This window comes from Phragmites australis, chromosome 17 (genome assembly GCF_958298935.1).
Source record: "Phragmites australis chromosome 17, lpPhrAust1.1, whole genome shotgun sequence".
Classification (NCBI taxonomy): Eukaryota; Viridiplantae; Streptophyta; class Magnoliopsida; order Poales; family Poaceae; genus Phragmites; species Phragmites australis.
Genome location: NC_084937.1, coordinates 9618635 through 9641147, shown reverse-complemented (window position 1 = coordinate 9641147; position 22513 = coordinate 9618635). Strand labels below are relative to the sequence as shown.

The window sequence follows — 22513 nt, the reverse complement described above, 5'->3', positions numbered from 1 at the left end:
TGATGAAAACTCATGCTTAATGCCTCTATCATCACAAAAATCTTCAATTTGAGTGTTCTTGAACTCCGTGCCATTGTCACTCCGGATCTTCACAAGTGTGGACTCAAACTCATTTTGAGCCCTCTTTGCGAACTTTTTGAAGATCTCAACGGTCTTGCCCTTGTCATCTAAAAAGAAAGTCCAAGTGTATCTTGTATAATCATCAACAATGACAAGACAATATAGATTACCACCAAGACTTTTGTAGGTAGTTGGTCCGAAGAGGTCCATGTGTAGAAGTTCCAAGGGTCTTGATGTAGACATCATGGACTTGTATGGATGAGAACTTGCAACTTGTTTTCCCGCTTGGCAAGCACTACACAACTTGTCCTTCTCGAAAACCACATCCTTCAAACCAACCACCATTCCATTCTTGAATACCTTCTTGAGTTGGCTCATCCCAATGTGTGCAAGCCGACGATACCAAAGCCAACCCATAGATATCTTGGTGAAGAGGCATGTAGTCAAGCTAGCTTCATTAGAGGAGAAATCCACAAGATAGATATGCCCATGTCTAAAACCTTTGAATATTAGGTTATTATGCTTCTTACTAGTTATGACAACATCAACATCACTAAATAAGCATGTGAAGCCTAAATCACATAGTTGGGCTACGGAAAGCAAATTGAAGCTAAGTGACTTTACTAAAAGAACATTAGAAATAGAGAGATCTTTTGAGATAGCCACCTTACCCAAACCTACCACATTTGCCTTAGAGTTATCACCAAATGTGACTTTATCATGATCACCCACTTCATCTTCTAGAGAGGTGAACATCGTTACATTGCCGGTCATATGTTGTGTACATCCGCTATCAAGCACCCAATGTTTTCCACCGGCTTTGTAGTTCACCTACACACATGTGATCAAGCTTTTTGTTTAGGTACCCAACCAAGTTTGGTACCTTTCATGTGAGACACAAGAGATTTAGGCACCCAAAGTTGCCTAGGAAGTTTGCCCTTAGCTTGAGTTCCAATGAATTTTGCCATGATTTTACCATTTTTAAGCTGCAATAGAAAATGATGATCATTAAATGTGGACTTGTATTTAGAAGGCAAAATAGGAAGAGGTTTAGTAGGAATTGGACACTCCCTCGTGTGGTGTCCGGTGACTTGACAATGTTGGCAATATGAACCAACTTCCTTGATGAAACAATTCTTGATCTCCGGTGTCTTTATGACCCTTTTTACCGGGTTGGGGAAGCATCCAAGTCCTTTCTTGTTATAATATAAAGCATTTTTCATGAGGATTTTCTTGTGCTTGTACTCCCCCTTAGTCAACCGGGCCACACAAGATTTGAGACTTGCAATCTCACTTTCAAGCTCTTGCTCCCTTGCATGGTTAGTCTTAGATGATGATGTAACATCACATGGTATATCAAGAAGATCATCACAAGAGGTAGATGCATTGACCTTAACTACATCAATATCAACCAATTCATTCAAGCTACGATCAATGGCATCATAGGCATACTCAAGTTCTTGGTGTTTGTACATCAAGCCATCATGCTCAAGTTTTAGCTTGTAGTTACTAGCCTTGAGAGACTTGCTAGATTCAACTACTTCATCATGTTTCTCAAGTAAATTATTGTATTTAGCAAGCAACTCATCATGACTAGAACTAAGCACGGAATTAGCATTTTCAAGCGACTTGATTTTAGCCTTTTGCCTTTTGATAATAGTAGCATAGTCATTCATTAGCTTAGATAGATCATTAGGAGAAAGACCATTATCATCACTACTATCATCTTCCTCACTACTCAACTTGTTGTTACCTTTTGCCATGAGGCACATAGGTGGTGGAGGTAGAGGTGGATCATCATTGACAATGGCGAGACCCGCGAAGTTGTTGTCATCATTATCACTTGAATCATCACTTGAGCTTTCACCGGAGACCCATTCACCAACAATGTAGGCCTTACGTCCTCCACCTCTCTTGTTGAAGAGCTTCTTCTTCTTCTTGTCTTGATCCTTCTTCTTGTGCTTGTCCTCATCCTCACTTGCATCAAGCTTCTTGGATTTGTTCTTGTTTCTCTTGTCGGGATGAGGGCAATCATATGATATGTGACCAAGGTTACCACAATTGTAGCACTTCTTCTTGTCTCCGCCACCGAACATGTCAAATTTCTTTCGGCAAAATTTGTTCTTCTTGGGATCATAGTTGTAGCCCTTCTTTTGAAACTTAGAGATCATCCTTGTGGTTCTTCTCATGAGAAGAGCAAGCTCGGTGTCGGAGTCATCATCATCATCTTCATCATTATCATCATCTTCATCACTTTCACTTGATGATGGAAGCTTCATCTTCTTCTTCTTGTTGTCAACCATCTTTTCTTTGAGAGCAAGGTTTTTCTTGGATGAAGACTCATGATCTCCAAACAAGAACATCTCATGAGCACATATCTTTCCCACGGCATCGGTGATGGTCATGTCATTGATGTCCCTTTTATGAAGAAGAGAGATGACAATATTGTATTGTGGCTTGGGAAGCACCATCAAGATCCTACGAATAATATCTCCATCGGACAATTGAGTGAGTTCAAGGGAATTGATTTCTTCCACAAGCATGTTCATACGAGAATACATGTCATTGCATAATTCATTTGGAAACATCTTGAATTGATTTAGAGCATTCATAAGCATATGATATCTTTCCTCACGAATTCTTCTAGATCCCTCATGAATTTCACAAAGAGCAACCCAAATGTCATGAAAGAATTCCTTGCTTCTAACTCTAGAGAAAACTTCTTCACTACTTCCCTCAAATATAGCATTCTTAGTCTTAGCATTCCACCTAACTTCTTGTTTGGTAAAAGGTTGATCAAACCCAACAGAGGTTGCTTGCCAACACTCGGGGGAAATAGCTTTAAGATAGCTCGCCATGCGAACTTTTCAATAGGCAAAGTTCTTTCCCTCGAACCTTGGCACGCTACTTCCGCTCCCCGGGGCCATTTCTCTAGGATTTTAAGCCTATCAAGAGAACGAGGCTCTGATATCAATTGAAAGGATCGAATGGCCCAAGAGGGGGGGGGGGTGAATTGGGCGCTAATAAAAACTTCTACCGCTTAAACAAATAAAACCTTAGCCTAGATAAAAGAGAATGCGATTACGTGATTTAAACTAGGACAAGGCAACTATATAAGCAAGATAACCAAGAGAGAGAATTTTAAAGAAGGACTCGCAATAGCAAAGATACTCAAAGTAAAATGCGGGAAAGTAAATAGTTGGAGAAGAGAACACCGATTTTTTCCTGAGGTTTCGAGAAGTTGGCACTTCCCCCTAGTCCTCGTTGGAGTATCCACCAAGGATGTAGCTCCCCCTTGAGTCACCAAGACTCAAGTGCTCCCTCTTGATTGCCCCTTCTCCATCTCTGTATTGGCGGGCATCAAACCAAGTACATCATCTCTTCCCGGGGCTCCCACAAGTCCTCCAAGAGCTCACCGAGAAAACCTCCGATCACCAAGACCGTCTAGGTGTTGCCAACCACGAAGAGTAACAAGCCTCAAGCTTCACTTGACAAAGACCAAGCCTAGACAACAGCTAGATGCACACTTGTTACTCTTCAAGCACTTAAAAAAGTCCTTAATCTTCAACTAAGAACTTATAATTGACACAAGTGCTCTCTCTCTTGCTTCTAAATGACACACCAAGTGTATGAGCTGCTACAGGGTCGCAAGAGATGCTGAGAGGTCCAAATGGGTGGGTATTTATAGGCTAAGGATCAAAAATTAGCCGTTGCCTAACAACCCAGAACTTTTTCTTAACGCCGGAAGTTCCGGTGTGAATAACTCACTTCACATCGGAATATCCGGTGCTAATACCTCTAACAAAATAGCCGTTAACTATTCCATTAGCCGTTAAACCTCCGGTGTTTAATCTGGACTTACGCCGGATCATCCGGCGCATTAAAATGGGCCAGATGATAGTTTGCAACCTCTCTATGTAAATTCATCCGGTGATTACCCTATTCTGCGCCGGATCATCCTGCGCATTGTAACCGGCCAGATGATTGTTTGCAACCTCTCTGTATAAAATCATCCGGTGATTGCTCTTTGCTACGCCGGACCATCCGGTGTGTAGATTTAATTTTAGACTTCACTGCTTTCTATTTCTTCGGTGTTCTCACCTCTCTAACGCCGGACTATCCGGCGTGGTCTTCGACAAACTTTCAAGTCAGAACTCTTAGGAATTTGCTCCGGTGAAATCACTCTTTATGCAGAGGATCATCCGGTGAATTGAAGTTTCGCTGAATTTATCTATTTCAAAGCCATCTTGAGTTCTAACTTCTTGATTCTGAACCAAAAGCTTTTTGAGGTTAACCTAGCAATAGAAAGTCACAAGTGTGCATCAACTATGTCTAGACACACCTAGGTCAAGCTACAACTCTTAACCCCTCTTTATAGTACGGTCAAAAGACCAAAAAGAAATAGAACCTATACTACTCTAAGTGTCCTTCATCTCCTTGTGACACTTAGAACTAGAAGATCCTTATCCTTCATGTACCGGTCCTTCGATCGTCCATATAAGCTTTTTAACGGGCAAGAGTTATCAAGACATCATTGTCGAATAAGTTTTTCTTTTTCCTTTATACTGCTCAAAGCACATACGTTAGCCACAAAGATACGGTTGTCATTAATCACCGAAACTCTTACCTTTTTCCTAGGGGCCTAGATGCTACACCAAGGGCTTTGCATTATGCATGTCGAACTTCTTTAGCAAATTCTTGGTGTACTTTGTCTAATGGACGAATGTACCTTACTTTCATTGCTTGATTTGTAGCTCAAGGAAAAAGTTGAGCTCACCCATCATTGACATCACAAACTCGCTGCTCATAGTTTCTGCAAACTTGGCCACAAGTGCATGACAAGTGCCTCCAAAAATGATATCATCCACATATATCTGAACAAGTAAACCATGCCTGAGAGTGAACAAAGTTTTATCAGCTGTCCCCATCACATACCCATGCTCTAGCAAGAAAGGCCTAAGCCTATCATACCAAGCTCTAGGTGCCTGCTTAAGTCCATATAAAACCTTTCTAAGTTTATAAATTCTATGTTGGTATTTAGGGTGCTCAAAGCCTATGGGTTGCCTAACATAGACCTCTTCTTGAATGAAACCATTAAGAAAAGCACTCTTGACATCCAGTTGGTACAACTTGAAACCTTGGGATGCCACAAATGCAAGGAGGATCCTAATGGCTTCTACTCTCGCTACCTATGTAAAGGTCGCTCCAAGGTATATCCACTCTATCTGAGTGAAACTCTGAGCCACTAGTCTAGCCTTGTTTCTCACTATAGACCCATCCGCCCCTGTTTGTTTTTGAAAACTCATTTTGTGCCTATGGTGTGAACATTAGGGGGTGGCTCTAAAAGGACCCAAACTTGGTTTCTCTCAAATTTTCAAGCTCTTCATGCATTAACCCAACTCGAATCAGATAAAGCATATCCAACATCATGGGGTTCAAAAGAAGCAATGAATGCAGAATAAATAAAATGAGCATGAGAAGTAGATTTGGACTTGTTACTCTTTCATTGATGTCACCAATCATCATCTGTGGAGGATTTTACCACTGAATGTGTTGAGGGGCCTCACGGTGTGAGTGTACGTCCCCCTCAAACACTGCTGGTGCAGGCTCAAAAGCAGCTGAAGTGGAAGTAGAGGCTGCAGGACCCTCTACTGGAGTAGAAGTAGGAGCCAGTTCTGAAGCAGGTGTGGTAGAGGGAAGTAGTGGATCATCCTTATCATCACCAAGAGCTCGATGGTTGCTATCTACAAAGATGCACTCGCTCATCTCCTGATCACCTGCACACTCAAAAACAAAACTAGCACAGGGGGTTGACTCATCAAAAGTCACATCATAGGATTCTATATTGGTGTTAGTGTCAAGATTGTAAACCCTATAAGCATGACTATGAAAAGAATATTCCAAGGAAATGCCATCAGAAGATCGTGACTCAAACTTGTCAAGATTGCCATGCTTTATGATAAAGCACCAACAGCCAAAAGCTCTCAAATACAAAACCTTCAGATTCCTCCCAAAGCACAACTCATCAGAAGTAAAATTCAAGATTGATCGCAAGAAAATCGGATTTGAGATGTAGCACACTGTGCTAATGGCCTCAGCCTAAAACTTTCTAGGAGTTCTATGCTCACTGAGCTTTGTCCTAGCCATCTCAATCGAAGTCATGTTCTGTCTCTCAACCACGCCATTCTGTTGAGGAACATCTTGTGCAGAAAACTGATGCTCAATGCCATGCTCAAGACAAAAAGCGTCAAAGAGATAGTTCTTGAACTCGGTGTCATTATCACTGCGAATTGCTTTTAATGCACTAGAGAGTTCTTTCAACAGTCTCAAAGCTAAGATCTAAAAGTGTGAGAACACTTCATCCTTACTAACAAGAAAGAAGACCCAAGAGTAGCGAGAGAAATCGTCAACAATGATAAGAACATACCACTTCCCACCCATCAAATGAACTCAAGAAGGACCAACAATATCCATATAGAGAAGTTCTCTCGGTCATTCAGTCATCACCAGATTGTCTAGTGGGTGGAAGGCAACAACCATCTTGCCATACCGACAGGAAGCATAAACAAGATTTTTCTCAAACTTGAGCTTCGGTAATCCTAGGATCAAGCCTAGAGCACTCAAATGAGTAAGTAAATCAAAGCTCATGTGCCCTAGTCTCCTATGCCACATCCAAAGCTCATAAGAAGGTTGAGCAATCAAACAACGAGAAGAACCAAGAGACTTAGAAAAATCAGCTCCAAAAACTCTTCCAACTCGAGAAATCTTGTAAATCAAAGTGCCAGAAGAATCAAGAACTCGAGAAGTATTGTGTTTGAAATGCACTTTGATGTCCTCATCCAACAACTGAGATACAGAGAGAAGGCTATATCCAAGATGCTCCACCAAAGCTACATCCTTGAGAGTGAAACTCTCATTCACATTTACCATACATTTGGCTCTCCCATCCTTTCTGATCATCCCCGAATGTGATGTACTCATGTCGCTACATAGGGTTGAGGCTAGAGAACCATGATGAATCTTCAGTCATGTGGTGTGAACAACTGGAGTCAATGATCCTTGTTCTCTAGGACTCCATATGCCACCTACATATGAGAAGAATAATAGGTGGATGACTCAGTATTGGGGTTAGTCAAAAACCTCTTAGGAATCCATTATTGGGTCATCCACCCTGAAGTGGTAAAAGCAGGTGTAGGTAAAACAGGTCTAGTACGCTGAGGACGAGTACCATGATGAGGAAAACATGGTCCGCCAAAGCACTGAGACTCAAAACCTCTTACATTTGGACTAAAACCATATGAGTCATGGCAAAATCAACGCCAGGCAACACCTCTAGGAAGAGACTGAAAAACACTAGGGAATCGTGAGTGGAAGCGAGGAAAGGGCTCATGTACACAAACAAAGGGGCGGTACATGTCCTGGGTGCTCCACTCCCATTCATGGCGCTCATCTCTCCTACAGCGAAAGCAAAACCTAACCAAGTGACCCTTTCTCTAGCAGTAGGTGTAGTGGTCGTGTCTCGTGGGAACTCGACTGCCAGTCACTAGGGTCTCTCTCATCTTAGGTTGTGGAGCTCTATTGGGTTGTGGTGCATGTTTCTTCTTTGTATGTTGAGGAATGGGTTTCTTGATGGGTTGTGTTATGGAATTGATTTTGGACTTCTCAGCTTCTAGTATAGTAGGTGTGGTGCACAAAGTCTTACTCTCCCCACTGTAAGCCACCCTCTCAAAACCCAACCCAAGAGCCAAACCTATCTTGTCAGCATACATCTTAGTTCTTGCCAAGATCAAATTAACTTTCCATTTGCCCTTTGGGCACTTCTCTACCAGAGAAAGGAGGTACTCATTCTCAGTCAAAAGCTTTTGAACTTGCCCTCTAACCAAGCTGAGTTTGTCCTGAAAGATGGTGTAGGGGGAACAATTTGGCTGCACATCCTTAGAACTCCTAGCACTCTCTAATCTAGACTCTAGCTCCTTCACACACTTATCTTTTAGTTCAACATCCTTTGCAAGCAAAGGGTGATTCTTACAAGCACCTAAGAGAGTAGACTTAGACTCCTCGCCAAGGAGCTTTTTCTTGGCACTCTCCAGCCAACTAATGACTTGAGCATGCACATTATGAAGCTCGAAAAGTTCAGCCATGACAATAAAGCAACTCTTACACTACTCAACATTGGACCTAGACCTAAGCAATACAAGTTTAGTAGAGATAGACTCATACTTAGACCTAAGATCCTTCAACTCACGCATAACTTTCTTAAGTAACATATCCTAGCTAATGAGAGCATTATTCAAGGTAACGACTTGGATGGAAAGCTGGTCGTAGGAAGGCAATACCTCAGAAGAATCCAGCTTGGGGTCGTTGTCATCATTGTTGTCATCCGCTATGAAGTAGAGGCCAGTGAAGTCCTTGGCCTTGTTCTTGTTCTTGTTCTTTGATTGTGGTTCATCCTCCTTCGAGCTCTCCTCATTGCTGAAAAAAAGTGTCGATGTCCCTAAGACCACCATGAATGTCCTAGAAGCCGCCTTGGCTGCCTTCTTAGCCATCTTGTCACAGTTTTTCTTGAAGAAGAGCTTCTTATTCTTCTTCTTGTGCTTGTTGTAATCGTGTTCGCCGTCTTCCCTCCTCTTGAACTTGGGGAAATCCTCCTTGAAGTGGGTAGTATCACTGCACTCAAAGTAGGAATGAGAACTACCCCTCCTCCGGTGTCGGTGATTGTTGTAGAAGCGGGTGAACTTCTCACGATCAGCGCAAGGTCCATATCATCTAGCGTGTTCACCAGCTCCTCTATGACAGAAACGAAGGAAGACAAAGCAAATCCACTCAATGAAGTGTTAGCACAAGAAAAGCCAGCTATAGACTGATTGCCACCACTAGGTCTAGAAACCAATACCATGTTTTGAGATAGTTGATTTTCGAGACCGTTCCGAGCCGCCTTGGCTATCTCGATGGATTTGAGCTTGTTGAAGAGCTCATCACAAGTTAATGTGTCATAACTTGGAGACTGTTCAATGTTCGAGATCTTCACTTCCCATATGCTACGATCAAAAGCATAGAGAAGCTTGATCGCTCTCTCGGGGTTGGTCAGAATAGGGCAAAACACCAGTTGATCGAAGATTGCTAACATTCCCATCAAAGCGACCAAACATCGCATCAAAAGAGTCTCCGGGGCCTTGCATAAATATTTGATATTCTTGGTTGTATGTGCTTTGGCATCTGGCCTTAATCTAATTAGTGCCTTCAAGAAAGACACTTAGAGTATTCCAGATCTCCTAGGCAGTATAGAGGTGCTGGATCCTGTCAAACTTATTCTGACTTAGGCTAGTGAACAAAATATTTCTGGCCTTGTTGTTGACCTTATACCATTCAATTTGAAATTGAGTCGTTCAAGAAGGAGGGATCTCATAGTTGGAATCAACTACTTCCCATATTGCACTTCCTTAGCTTAGAAGATAAGCCTCCATGCGTACCTTCCAATACGAAAAATCACGGCCATCATACAATAGAATCTTCCCACTTCTCTCCATGTCGCCTACGAATCACAAAGCTGGATAAGGTCAACAAGTGATCAAACTAGCTTTGATACCAATTGCAGGAATGAGAATAGAGACTAGAGAGGGGTGAATAGGTGTCTCAACAAATTTCTTACGAAATCGATGACCTTCTCCTATTTGGATCACCCAACTCACCTCAAAACTCAAGCAGAAGTAAAACTCGAGAGAAGTTTTAACAAGAGAAAGTTGAGGCAATACAACTCCACAGATGATATATGAACCATAGGTTCTATTTAAGATCAATCCATATATCTTAACACTCGAAAGAACACAACTAGCAAAGAAACAAGAACAGATGAACACCGAGCAACGAAACTCTCCAAATTGATTGTCTAGAGGCAAGGGAATTCAAGACCATATTACATAAGCGTGTGTATACGAATTTTCAACCGAAAAATGAAAAAGAAAATCAAAACCAGAAAGGAAAAACTTGCACAAAAGGCAAGAGAACCAAGTTAGGAAAAACTAGAAGGAGAGGAATTCAAGCATATGAAATAAAATAAACTTTATTACTCAAAGAGGTCAGCCCTATTTTCGGCGGATTACAAAGTTTTTTCTCTCAAAAACTCTCACTATTACATACGCTAAGCACTCATCCACCTCTCCACTAAAACCCTAGCACAATGCTCTCATTTGGGTGGCACAAGGGGCTCAAATGGCTAGTTCAACCTCTCACATAGCCCTACCCCTCTATTTATAGGCATAGGAAACTTGACCTCAAGTTTCATAGCTTTTTCACAAAATATCCCTCTCTTGTAGTACACTTCTACCTACCATCGAAGGTATTTTAGTCTATTTTCTTCTTCATTCATTGGACGGTCGCGACACCTTTATGACTTAGCTTCGCTTTGACGCAAGCTTCGTGATGGTGCCACGTACTCCTCCAGTCCTCACACGTTTTGATCCCAAACCCTAAAACCCTAGCACGCTTATCAAAGCATGACTAGCGGCACTTTCTTCCACCTAAAGCAAGCGCTCCGATGGTGATGCGTATCCTCTGCCTTCCGATCTTGTCCATCGACAAGTCTCTCCCACTCCCGATCCCTTAGGCCACCTTGTCACTTGCACAACATCCCCTTCGCTTGACTTTGTCAACATGCAATCTTCATCCTCCATTTCATGCTTTGTTTGATCCTCATGTGTATAGCTAGGATCACCCTTGACTCCACGCGGCCCTCCCTGATCGTCTGTCACCAAGCACCCGCTTAGCCCCGATCACCTACCGTCGACCGCCAAGTTGCATCTATCACCTGCACACCTTGAAACAAGCAAACACATTTCTCCACACTCCAAAACATATCCAGGTTAGCACAAAACCAAAAACTTTAACTCAAAGCACATCCTATAGAAAACATGAACATTAGATATTCCAGTGTATTCTGCTCCTGAACACCAAACCATCCGGTGAGTGTAACACTATCTGTTCTAGGAAAATTTTACTCTTTGCAAGAAAAGGTCTAGTTTCCAGTGATCTCATGTCCATCACTGGATAATCCGTTGTGTGCTAATCCACCGAACCACCCTCCTACAATCTCTTTGCAATAAAAGATCCGTTGTGTTGCTGAACATAAACTTCTTCGGTGAGATCTCCATTCAAGGATGCTGATTTGACATCCATGTGATGGATCTCCCAACCACTGTGTGCCGCCAGTGCGTTCAAGATGCGCACCATCTCCATCCATGCCACCGGTACAAAAACTTCATCAAAGTCTACTCCCTGCACCTGTGCATAACCTTTTGCAACCAAACGAGCTTTGTGCTTCACAATATTACCTTGCGGATCCTTTTTCACCTTGAAGACCCACTTAAGGCCAATTGCTCGCTGGACGGCAGGGAGGGAGGCTAGCTTCCATGTTTTGTTGTCGGTGATCGACTTCATCTCGGCCTCCATGGCGCATTGATAGTTCGCGTCGCCAAGAGCTTGCTCGATGCTGGTCGGCTCCTTAGTTGCAAGCATACACAGCCTTCTGAACTCGAGCTCCCTTGGCTTGTCGTGTCGAGGAGGTTCTCGACTGTGCGGTACCGGAGTGGTGCCCCATCGATGTCGTGCGTCCTACCAGTAGGTGGTGATGCCCACTTGACACCACCCATGGGGCCGGCGTGTGTGGCGAGGCTGGTTCTGCATCTGGCTGTGCCTCGTGCACAGGGTCATTGTCGAAGTAATGGTTCACGATGAACGTTCCGCTGGGCTCCACGTCGGTGACTCCACCAGTTGGCATGGCGAGCCAGTCCCAGGCCCTTACTTCCTCTAACATAGCATCGTGAGTGATGTGCAGCTTCCGCGCCACTGGATCATATGCCCTATATGCCTTCAATCCATCTTCATAGCTAACGAATACCATTGGCGTGGATCGGTCGGACAACTTGTTGATGCTGGGGCCCAAGTTTTTCACATGGACGACACAACCAAAGGTCCTAAAGTAGGACACATTCGGTCGCCGCCCATGCCAAGCTTCATATGGCGTCCTTCCCTTCAGGCTTCAAGTCGACAATTGGTTCAAAATGTGAACAGTTGTCTTCACTAGTTCTACACAGAACATGGTCAGAACACACATGGTCTTCAGTAGGCTGCACGCCATCTCGACCAAGGTCTGATTCCTTCGCTTGATGACACCATTATGTTGCGGCGAGTAGGGTGCGGTGGTGTAACTCCTGATCCCTTGCTCATCACGCCACGCCTTGAACTCGAGCGAGTTAAATTCACTGCCACGGCCGGTCCTGAACGCACTCAGCTTGATATTTCACTCACTCTCGGCGAGTTCTTTGACCTTACGAAAGAGCTTGAATGCCTCATCCTTGGTGCGTAGCATCTCCACCCACATGAACCTACTGAAGTCATCAACAATCAGCAGAAAATACCTGTTGCCACTCGGGGTCACTGTCGTAGTAGGGCTGTAGAGATCTCTATGTGCAAGATCTAGTGCGCGCTCAGCCTGGTATGGCGATGCTTGTGGGAAGGGCGATCGGTGCTGCTTAGCCAGTGCGCACCCGTCGCAAAACTACTCCACACGATCAATGTGGGGAAGGCCATCTGCCATCTTCTTAGCGGCAAGGTCGTGTAGAGCTCTGAAGTGAAGGTGCCTAAAACGGGCATGCCAGCACCACACCGTGTCATCCGCCTTAGCGAGGAGGCACACTGGCTCAGTAATGTTGAGCTTGAGTGTGTATGTCCGATTAGTCGCACGCTTCACTCGCGCCAAGAGAAGACGAGCCGTGTCAAAGATGGTGAGGATGCCACTCTCAATCTCCACCTTGCAGCCGTTCTCGTCCAGCTGCCCTAGGCTGACGATGTTGCTGCGCAAATGAGGAATGTAATATACCTCCGTGAGCACACGTTGTGACTTGTTCTTGCACTCAAACATTGCAATCTTCGAGTACTTCTCCAGGATGGCCTATAGGAACTTGCTCACCACCATGTCGTCGCCGTGCGGGTCACCAAGGAGGGTGAGTTTGGCTGGCAAGCCTGGTGATGCAAATCATGAACTCGTCCACCGTCTCGCCGTCGTGAAACTCGAGCGAGTCAAACTCGCGCCGTAGATTCTTGGCCTTGGCCTTCCATACACGATCAACGCCGACGTGAATCGTGCAGATCGAGTCCCAAGTAGCTTTGGCGGTGGGATTAGTGGCGACGGAGCCCAACATCTCTGACGGCACCGCCTTGCATATTGCCCCCAACGCTACGCGATCAACCTGGAAATCTACTCGGCCGGTGGTCACAGCTACCCAGAGGCATCTGGCCTTAATCATTACCTTCATAAGTGCAGCCCAGTCACCGTAGTTGGAGCGCGTCAAGATCGGCCAGTTCGCCGATCCGCTGCTCTCGTAAATGATCGTCGTCTCGTCGCCACATGTCTGCTGGCGTCATGGTGGTGGTGACATAGAGCGCCGGCGTCCGCTCACCGGGGCCGACATGAGTGACGAGGATCTGCCCGCCTAGCTCTGATGCCAAATATCGTTGCCAACTCTAACTAAGGGATACACGCGATCGCCTGGATGCAGAAATGGCAGATCGAACACAACAGAACGTGAGAGAGGTTTTTGCCACTCGTCACCGTAGCATTTTCTCATGCATGTATTTATACTCGAAGCAAACATGCAGATACAAGGGCTGTTGCCCGGTTCCTACGTCACGAAGCGATCGACTCGCGCCATCCAACATTCATGCATGGTGGCGAGCTAATTCTAGCCTCGTTGTGGACTCAGCATGGCTCAGGCCATATGCAAAAGAAGTAGCTAGAAGAAAAAACAAGTTAACTACCTAAGTGACATGATTATTTTCCAACACAGCTCACCTTCCTTTTCCCTGCGACGGCACCTACATATTCGTTGAGGTTAGAGTTTTCTTTTCTTCTGTGATGTGTGTGGGAGGAAGCGGCAGCAGTGGTAGGATGACCTGGGTTTAACGAAGAAGGTGGTACGAACACAGATCTGGTAGCTCCCCGCCCGGAGTTGGGGTTGAGGCACCGGACGGCTGGGGAAGTGGTTGCTAATCGTTCTTGCTGGTGCCTGGGGTGACGCTAACGAAGGAAGAAAAGAGACATGAAGTATAATTTCACATCCACTTGCATATATATGTCTAATTTTGTTTGTCTATTTCTCCTACATGATATTCATTTATCTGTTGATTTCTTTCCATATCTCATAATATTTTACATACCTTTACAGTATGAATCTCAACACAGATGAGCGATTATAATAAGTCGCATATTAACATGTGAAATTTTCCCTCCGAGATAAGGCATATTGGATGAGTGGATCACAAGCATGTTGCAGGTGGATCACGAACATGTTCCGAGAGTAAGGAGAGATGTGGATCATTAGATCTTCATTCATTAGCTTAAAATTTGATCATTTAACTGAAAATTAGACACCCTTTGGCCAAAAGCAATAATTTTGTTGGAGTTCTTCTGTTCGCAGGAGCATCTACAAGAAAATTCTTAACTTCCCACAAAGAGGTCGCATGTAGATGATCCAGCATAAATAGCCAACATCATGCAAGGGTCATCACCTCATCGTCACCATGGTTGTTGAGAACACGTTCAAATAAAAAGCTGAACCGTCTACAATGTAGCCCAGGTGCGTTGTGTACTCAGGTCAAACATGCACCTATCACTACTACAGAAAATATCATCACTACTGATACAAAAACTATATTACTACTGGTTTTTTAACCGATAGTGAATAAGCAGCAATGATAATGCATAATTATCATTGCTGGTTACAGAACCGGCAATGATTGTACATATCTTTGTCGGTTCACATAACGAAATGGTAGTGATATCTACAAGCACTGCCAGTTCTTGCGCTTATCCTGCCAATTTGTATATTTATCGCTGCCGGTTCCCGCTACGAACGATCAATAATACTCAATCTGGGACAAAAAAAAATTAAAAATTTAAACATTTAGCCAATAATTTCACCGAGCTATATATTACTAATATCCATTAGGGTTTATATCATAGTAATCTATATTTAACTTACTAAATTGATTAATGTATACCAAAAGCTAAAGTTATGCATAGCCGCACGCAAAAAATCCTAACCCCCGTGCGCAAGAACCCTAAACGCGACTACCGACCATCAGCCATGACAACAAAGAAGTCATCATCATTGTCATTGTCCTCGTCCTCAACATTGTCACTGTCACCTTCGCCAAAGTCATCATCGGCCCTGCTGTCATTGCTAGCCTCCTCCTCCTCCCTGGACTCCTCCTTCTTCTCCTCTTCCTCCTCCTCTTCCTCCAAGCTCGACCAGGTCTTCTTCACCTTCAGCTCATCGTCAAAGAAGTCCCACACCTCGTACTTGGAGGGGGATCCCGCCGAGTCACCAGAGGCCGAGGTCGTCAGTGCCTCATCTAATGACCACATCGACGAGGCCTCCTCCTCCTCCCCGAACGACGGGGCGTGTGGTGGAGGCGTGGCCGGAGAAGGTGTCATGTCTCAAAATATTAATTACGTAATTAGACATGCCTAATCATGATTGTGTTCCAAAATTTATGCGTTTGATTATCAATTTGACTATAAACGTGTTCCAAAAGTTATGCGTTTTGAACATTCACATATTTCGCCCACATACACGTGAGTATTTGAGAGTGAAAATAGCTTAGAAGCTAATTAGGAGAAACCCATAGATATTAGAAAAGAAAAAGAATAAGAAAAAAAGAAAAAAATGAGACTTTCAGCACCAAACCGCTCCCGTGGTCTAACCGGTGCTCCCCGCAGTCTGACCACAAGTACACAGAGCGCCTATTAATAGGATAGATCACCCTCTATCTCACTCTATCTTCTTCTTTTGCTCTCTCACTCTCTCCCTCACTCAAGTCATAGAGAGAGAAGAAGAGATCACCTTGATGGCTTCGACGACCAGAGATCGATGGAGGGGACTCCCTCAAGCCTCCCGGAGGTTTCCCTGAGCTCCTCCCCTCTGCTCCTTCGTGAAGGAAAGTTCATCCAAGCTCATACACCACCCTGGAGCCCGATCTCCAAATCGAAGCTTCTTTGGAGTGGATTGATCCGCTAGAAAGCTTCCCTACACTAAGGTGAGACATCCCCTACCATTTCCCCACTATTCCCAAGCTCGAATTAGTCTTCATTTCGTTTAGACATAAGTTTAACCTTAGCTTACATCCCATCCTTGGAGTTTTCCAAGTTTGGCTCAGTGAAAATCATCCAAACCACCCTAGAAGCACTCCACTAGTCCCATAGAGTATTTTGGTACCGTTCACGGTCGAAGGTTTTGCTAGAGCCTTCGCTGGTAGCCTTCCACCGGCGGGGTCTCACGATCTGGCCACCAATAGGCCCGGTCTAACCGCCAAACCATGGTTTGACCACCAACATACCGCCAATCTGACCACCAGATGCCAAAACCTTTTGCAAGCGGACTATCAGGCCGCCACCACCACATCGGTCTGACCGTCAGCCATTCAAGGCTGTGTGTACATAGGTTACCTTGTCCGGGGTTTCGAACTTTGAAACCCTAATCTTTTCGTGGTCTTTTGCAAATATTTTTAAAACACGATGCTCTATTAATTTTGAAGCAAACATCATTTGCATATTTTTTCATCGTTCATTTGTTTATGCAATGCATTCTTGATTCATTTACAGAGCATTGTACTAATGGTCCAAGCGAGTGAAGGCGACGCCAATCTACCGGAGTTCTGTGAGTGTTGCGCTGGCAATATCAGGCAACCATTAAAGCAGCAAGGCAAGAATGTAAGCATATTACACCTTTGTTTGAATTGAATGGAGTCCAAATTGATAAGTTGTCGCTTATGTATCATTGCATGGTTAGCGAGTCGATGTCGGGTTTATATGGGTAGAACCTATATTGAATTGCATTATCTCTACCTTGAGTTGTTGATTATCCATATCCATGTAGCCTCGATAACATTATTGATGTCTAACTTAAGAGTTATTTGAAATACTTAGCAATGCGTCGGCCCTCGGTAGAAGTCGAGTGATGGTGCAACCATTGTTCACAAGCTTAGGGCTTACTTATTGTTTACAAACGCAATGACAATGATGTCGGTTGTATGAGAGGTGAGGATAAGGCGAGATGTGGGCGGTGCTAGGGATATCTTCTGCACCAGAAGAGTTCCTCGATGTAGTTTAGGAGAGGAACCTAGATGCCATAGACTATTTGCATCGTTTAAGCACCGTCTATTGGTGCAGTTGGCTTTAGCACTTTCATTACTTACTACATGTTGCATATGGGAATGATAAGTTGAATACCTTTGTAGTTGTGGCCTTTTGATGTGCGAGTTAAAGGTGTCGTGGGCACAATAGGCTTGTTGGGGTATCCAGTTTGCTCCCGGAGTAAAACTGGATGACCCCCGCACCTATCGGTGCATGACCAAACAGTTGGGGCTCATTGGGAAAGGTTGACATGAGTATCCCTTACGTGGGCGTGTGTGGACACGTCAGCCGAATAGTCCTTGAGTCATGTAGTTAAAGAAGTACCCCTTGTAGGGTGTAAAAACAATTCGAATTGCCATGCTCTCAGTCATGAGCTTGCTCCTATTCATTTGCATCGGTCATAGAGTTTCCGAAGTTTGGGGATGGGTGATATGGAAGGGTATGTTGGAGCTAGTTGGTTATGATTGTTGACTACATGAGATGGTTCCAGTTACATTTATGTTCAAGTTGTTGGTTACAAGATAGAAAGGTACCTTTGGTTAAGTGTAGATGCTCACACCTAGTGTCTAGGTTGCTTACGCATATGATTTACTTAACCTTATCGCCTACTCCTTGCTAATGACTCAGTACATAATCATTGTGGTTGGGTTATTATATGTACCCATTATGGATTAAGTCTTGCGAGTACTTTTGTACTCACACTGCTCTTTCAGGTTTTACCCATGAGGAGGAGCTCATGTTTGCCTACTTCATGTCTGCTGATGTAGATGGCGGGTATGAGTAGTGTAAACTACTCGTGTGGCGTGGTTTTAGGTGGAGCCTAAGGGTATATGGCATCATCTATCTTTTGGTGTTGATAGGTGGTAATGTGTTATGTACCATCCTAGCTCCGTTGAGATGTAAATTGTTATAAATGGTTAAAGACTTAAGAAATTGTAACATAATTTAATTACTCGCTCTTTCTTAAGCTTTGTTGTGATGCTCTATGTTGGAAAGGCATGTGTTCCGATCTTGAGCACAAAACAAGTGTCAAGACTACCGGGATGATATTTTGATTAATCTTTGTAGTCATGATTAAGCAAATGGTTGACTTAATGATTAATTAGAATACTATTTAGACGGTTCCTCACAGTGTGATATAAGAGTTTGGTTGAATGAAGTAGCCTAAAAACACTTACGAGGTTTGTTAGTAAAGGGAGTCAACATCAAAAAGCAAACCACTAAAGTTTTTTTTTTTCATTCCTCCTTTTGTTAATATGTATAAATTTGCTATACTATGCCCCTAAGCATAATGAATGGTTGTTTGCAGTATTTAAGTTGTTTATGCCACACCAGGTTTTAACGGGCAAAACCAGATACGGCTTATATGTGCCCAGGATGTTCAACATAGATAAGGACGTCACAGGTTAAGTAACAAAAGCAATACTTTTATAGAATAAACGTTAAATTATTACAGCAATTGACATATATTGTCTTCTATGTAGATATCTGCAGTGGAATAGAAGCACTAGTCCCCAACAACACCGCAGGCAACCATCCGAAAGACACGCGCCTAGAACGTCACAACCTCGTCTTGATAGTCTTCAACATCTTCGCTCACTGAGTAACACCACACATGTCGCATAGCATAGGAAAACAGCAAGTGTGAGCACATGATGTGCTCAGCAAGTGTAGAAAAGATAATGATATGTAGGCTTATAACAAGAATAGGATAACACATGGTATATTTACGTAAATACGAGTAATAAAAAGATATTTGGACTCAAAAAACATTAAACAATTATTAAGTGAATGTAACCCATACAGTGCAACACCCAGCATACAAGGCTCCCCACCTTGCATGCCATAACCGTCTAGTACTCCTTGTACTATAACCATAATCACAACCAAACCCATAACCACAACCCACTAATCATGTGAGGATCCAAATCTCCCATAACCGCGGGCACGGCTATTATAACAGTTTTACACTCTTCAGAGGTTGTCCAACTTTTAGTCATGAGTCGTGATTTCCATGTTGCCGTGTTCGCGGAACACATAACACACGCCAGTGGTGTGCCGCCAGGAGAATCACTATGAAGCATGGTCCATCAATTAGGTCCTGGTACTCCAACGAATATCAACCAGGTGTCTAATTGATATGCTAAGCCTTACCCATATCGGCCTCGTGTTTGGTCTGGTATTTCTTGGGTTGTCACTCCATGAACCAGTCCTTCTATATGACACTTGGGCAAAGACTATCGAATAGGGAAATAATCAATAAAATCTAACAATTTTTCTTGGAACGTATCCACAAGCCCACCACATGAACCACCATTGTCAAACCAACTCCTTGCACAAGTCCTAGGGTTCCATGTTACTAACAAGTTCATCATCACCATTGCATATATCCACTAAACATGTATAAGACACTTCCCAACTACCCAAAAAACTCATACAACTACAACTTAGGCTTCAAGGAATGTAAAGGAAGAACTACGTAAACCCTAACATAGGTGACTATCCATGAAGTTGACAGACATTGCATGCAATTTTGTAAAATAAAACATTTAAAACATAGGTTCAATATGATCAAGGATACTTTCCTTTTACCCAATGCTACTCAGTGTTGTCAAAATCTTGGTCCGAAGTCCCTCGAACTGTTCTGAAATGCTATCAACTAATCGCGAGAACTACCGACAAACTACGCAAAGGAAAACACTCAGAACAACATACCAAATATCATCAAAACACTTTAAAAACACTATGGTTGGATAGGTATAATTTTAGAAATATTTAGAAGCAAGAATCGCCTAAATCAGAGATAAGATGAAAAGAGAACATCTTTCGGCAGATGGATTAGATTAAAAAGGAAATGCTGATTTATCAGAACTATTTTCCTATAGGAAAAGGCTTTATTGGACAATCACTGCATCAGGCTTGACAACATCAATGCGCAAGATTCAAGAAGTGTAGGGCGGACCATACTTTGCTAACTAAGCTAAGGAGAATGATGTGGCGCTGATTTGGCATGCTATGCAAGCTCCGACTTGGATTAAAGAAGGGGTACGCTGAGGTCTAGTCTCGACCACCCATGATCAAATGGTTAGGGTTACGCTTCTAGGTTAAGTATACTACTGGTAAGTCTGCATAGCAGCAGCAGCTCGGGTTTCGTCGAAGATGGCAATTGGGCACGTGGCCACTGACATCGATGTTGGGCTTTGATAGCGTTTTAGTGAAACGAGGGAAACATGGTGTAGAACACGGAAAGACTAACTCAGTGGTATGGTTGGTTTTGTAAGGGGTCATCCGAGGTAGTGGCAAAATAGCGATGACTGCTGCTAGGTTTGGTGGTGACCACGAACAGATACAGCAACAAAGATGCTCGCATTCCAGGAGATTGGCTATGAAATTTGAGAAACCATTTGAACAGATACATTTATATATCCTAGGAACACAATGCTATAGCATGGGTTTTTGTAGATCATCCTCTGAGAGGAAGAACAATTAGTAGAGATGAGATGGGTTACGGTTACAACATGCTGTGGTTAGCAATCGCGTTCTGGTCGTGTCGCTGCAAAAAGGGAATGGGCTCCTAGGGTCACATAGAGGACTCTATGGGACATGCTGTGACATGGTTGGTGCATCCATACGGCTTTTAGATTGACGAGGAACGTGAATGAAAATCTGGTGCGCACGCAGAACGCGTCAAGAAACCGAACAATGGGCATGTCGACCTTGATCCCGATGGTTTGACTGCTCTACTGGCCATCCTAATTGGTGAAGGCGTGGGAAACATTATGGGTCATGCACTTTGACCTCTGGTCAGCCGGGAACGTCGATGCCAATCGGTGATAGCGTAGCTGTCTGCGACGGCGATGATCGTGGTGGCTTAGATCAGGCTTTGGCTGGGGCTAGGGCTTGGCTAGGGACTTAGTATGATGGTAAAATTTTATTTGGCATGCCTAATCATGATTGTATTATGTTTTGTGCAATTGATTATTAATTTGAGTTTAAATGCGTTCTGAAAGTTATGCGTATTGAACCTCTACATATTTCCCCCACATACACGTGAGTATTTGAGAGTGAAAATAACTGAGAAGCTAATTAGCAGAAACCTCATAGATATTTGAAAAGAAAAGGAATAAGAAAAAGGAAAAAGAATGCAACTTTCACCGCCAAACCACTCTCGCGGTTTGACCGAGGCTCCCCACGATCTGACCGCCAGTGCATAGAGCGCCCATTAAAGGTATTGAACACACTCTCTCTTGCTCTATCTTTTCTTTTTCTCTCTCACTTGCTCCCTCACTCAAGCCCTAGAGAGAGAAGAAGAGATCACCTCTACAGCTTTGACAACCAAAGATCGACAGAGGGGACTCTCTCATGCTTCCCGGAGGTTTCCCTAAGCTTCTCCCCTCTTCTCCCTCACCGGAGGAAAGTTCCTCCAACCGCAAGCCCTACACCATCCCGGAGCCCGATCTCCAAATCTGAGCATCTTCGGAGTGATTGATTCACTAGAAAGCTTCCCTATACTAAGGGGGGACATCCCCTACTGTTTCCCCGTCATTCCCGAGCTCGAATCGGTCCTCATTTCATTTAGACCGAAGTTCAACCTTAGCTCAGATCCCATCAGTGGAGTTTTCCAACTTTTGCTTGGTTAAAGTTATCCAAAACACAATAGAAGCACTCCACTAGTCCCATAGAGAATATTGGTACCTTTCATGGTTGAATGTTTTACTGGAGCCTTCAATAACGACCTTGCAAAGTAGTGTCGATAGGGTCTCGCGGTCTGACTGCCAATAGAGCCGTTCTGACTGCCAACATACCATCGGTCTGACTGCCAAATAACAAAACCTTCTACATGCCGACGGTCAGACCGCTACCTCCACGTCGGTCTGACCGCCAGCCATTCAAGGTTGTTTGTACTTAGGTTACCATGTCTGGAATTCTAAACTTTGAAACTCTAATCTTTTTGATACACGACATTCTATTATTTTCAAGCATGAATCATTTCCACAGTTTTCCATCATTTATTTGTTTATGCAATGCATTCTTCATTCATTTAGAGAGCGTTGCACCAACGGTCCAAGCGAGTTAAGGCGATGCCTATCTAGCGGAGTTCTGTGAGTGTTGCACTGGGAGTATCAGGTAACCGCTAGAGCAGCAAGGCAAACATCTAAGCATATTACATCTTTGTTTGAATTGAATAGAGTCTAAATTGATAAGTTGTCGCTTATCATTGCATGGTTAGCGAGATGATGTTGGGTTTATTAGGGTAGAACCTAT

The 22513-nt window shown here is 43.6% G+C and overlaps 1 long non-coding RNA gene across 1 annotated transcript; it reads left to right on the top strand.

The window, feature by feature from the left end:
* Nucleotides 1–11201: 11201 nt before the first annotated feature.
* On the top strand, nt 11202–18196 carry LOC133897550 (uncharacterized). Its single transcript, XR_009905929.1, has 4 exons — nt 11202–14411; nt 14532–14690; nt 16718–16825; nt 17962–18196. It is a non-coding gene; the product is annotated as an uncharacterized LOC133897550 (long non-coding RNA).
* Nucleotides 18197–22513: the final 4317 nt, after the last annotated feature.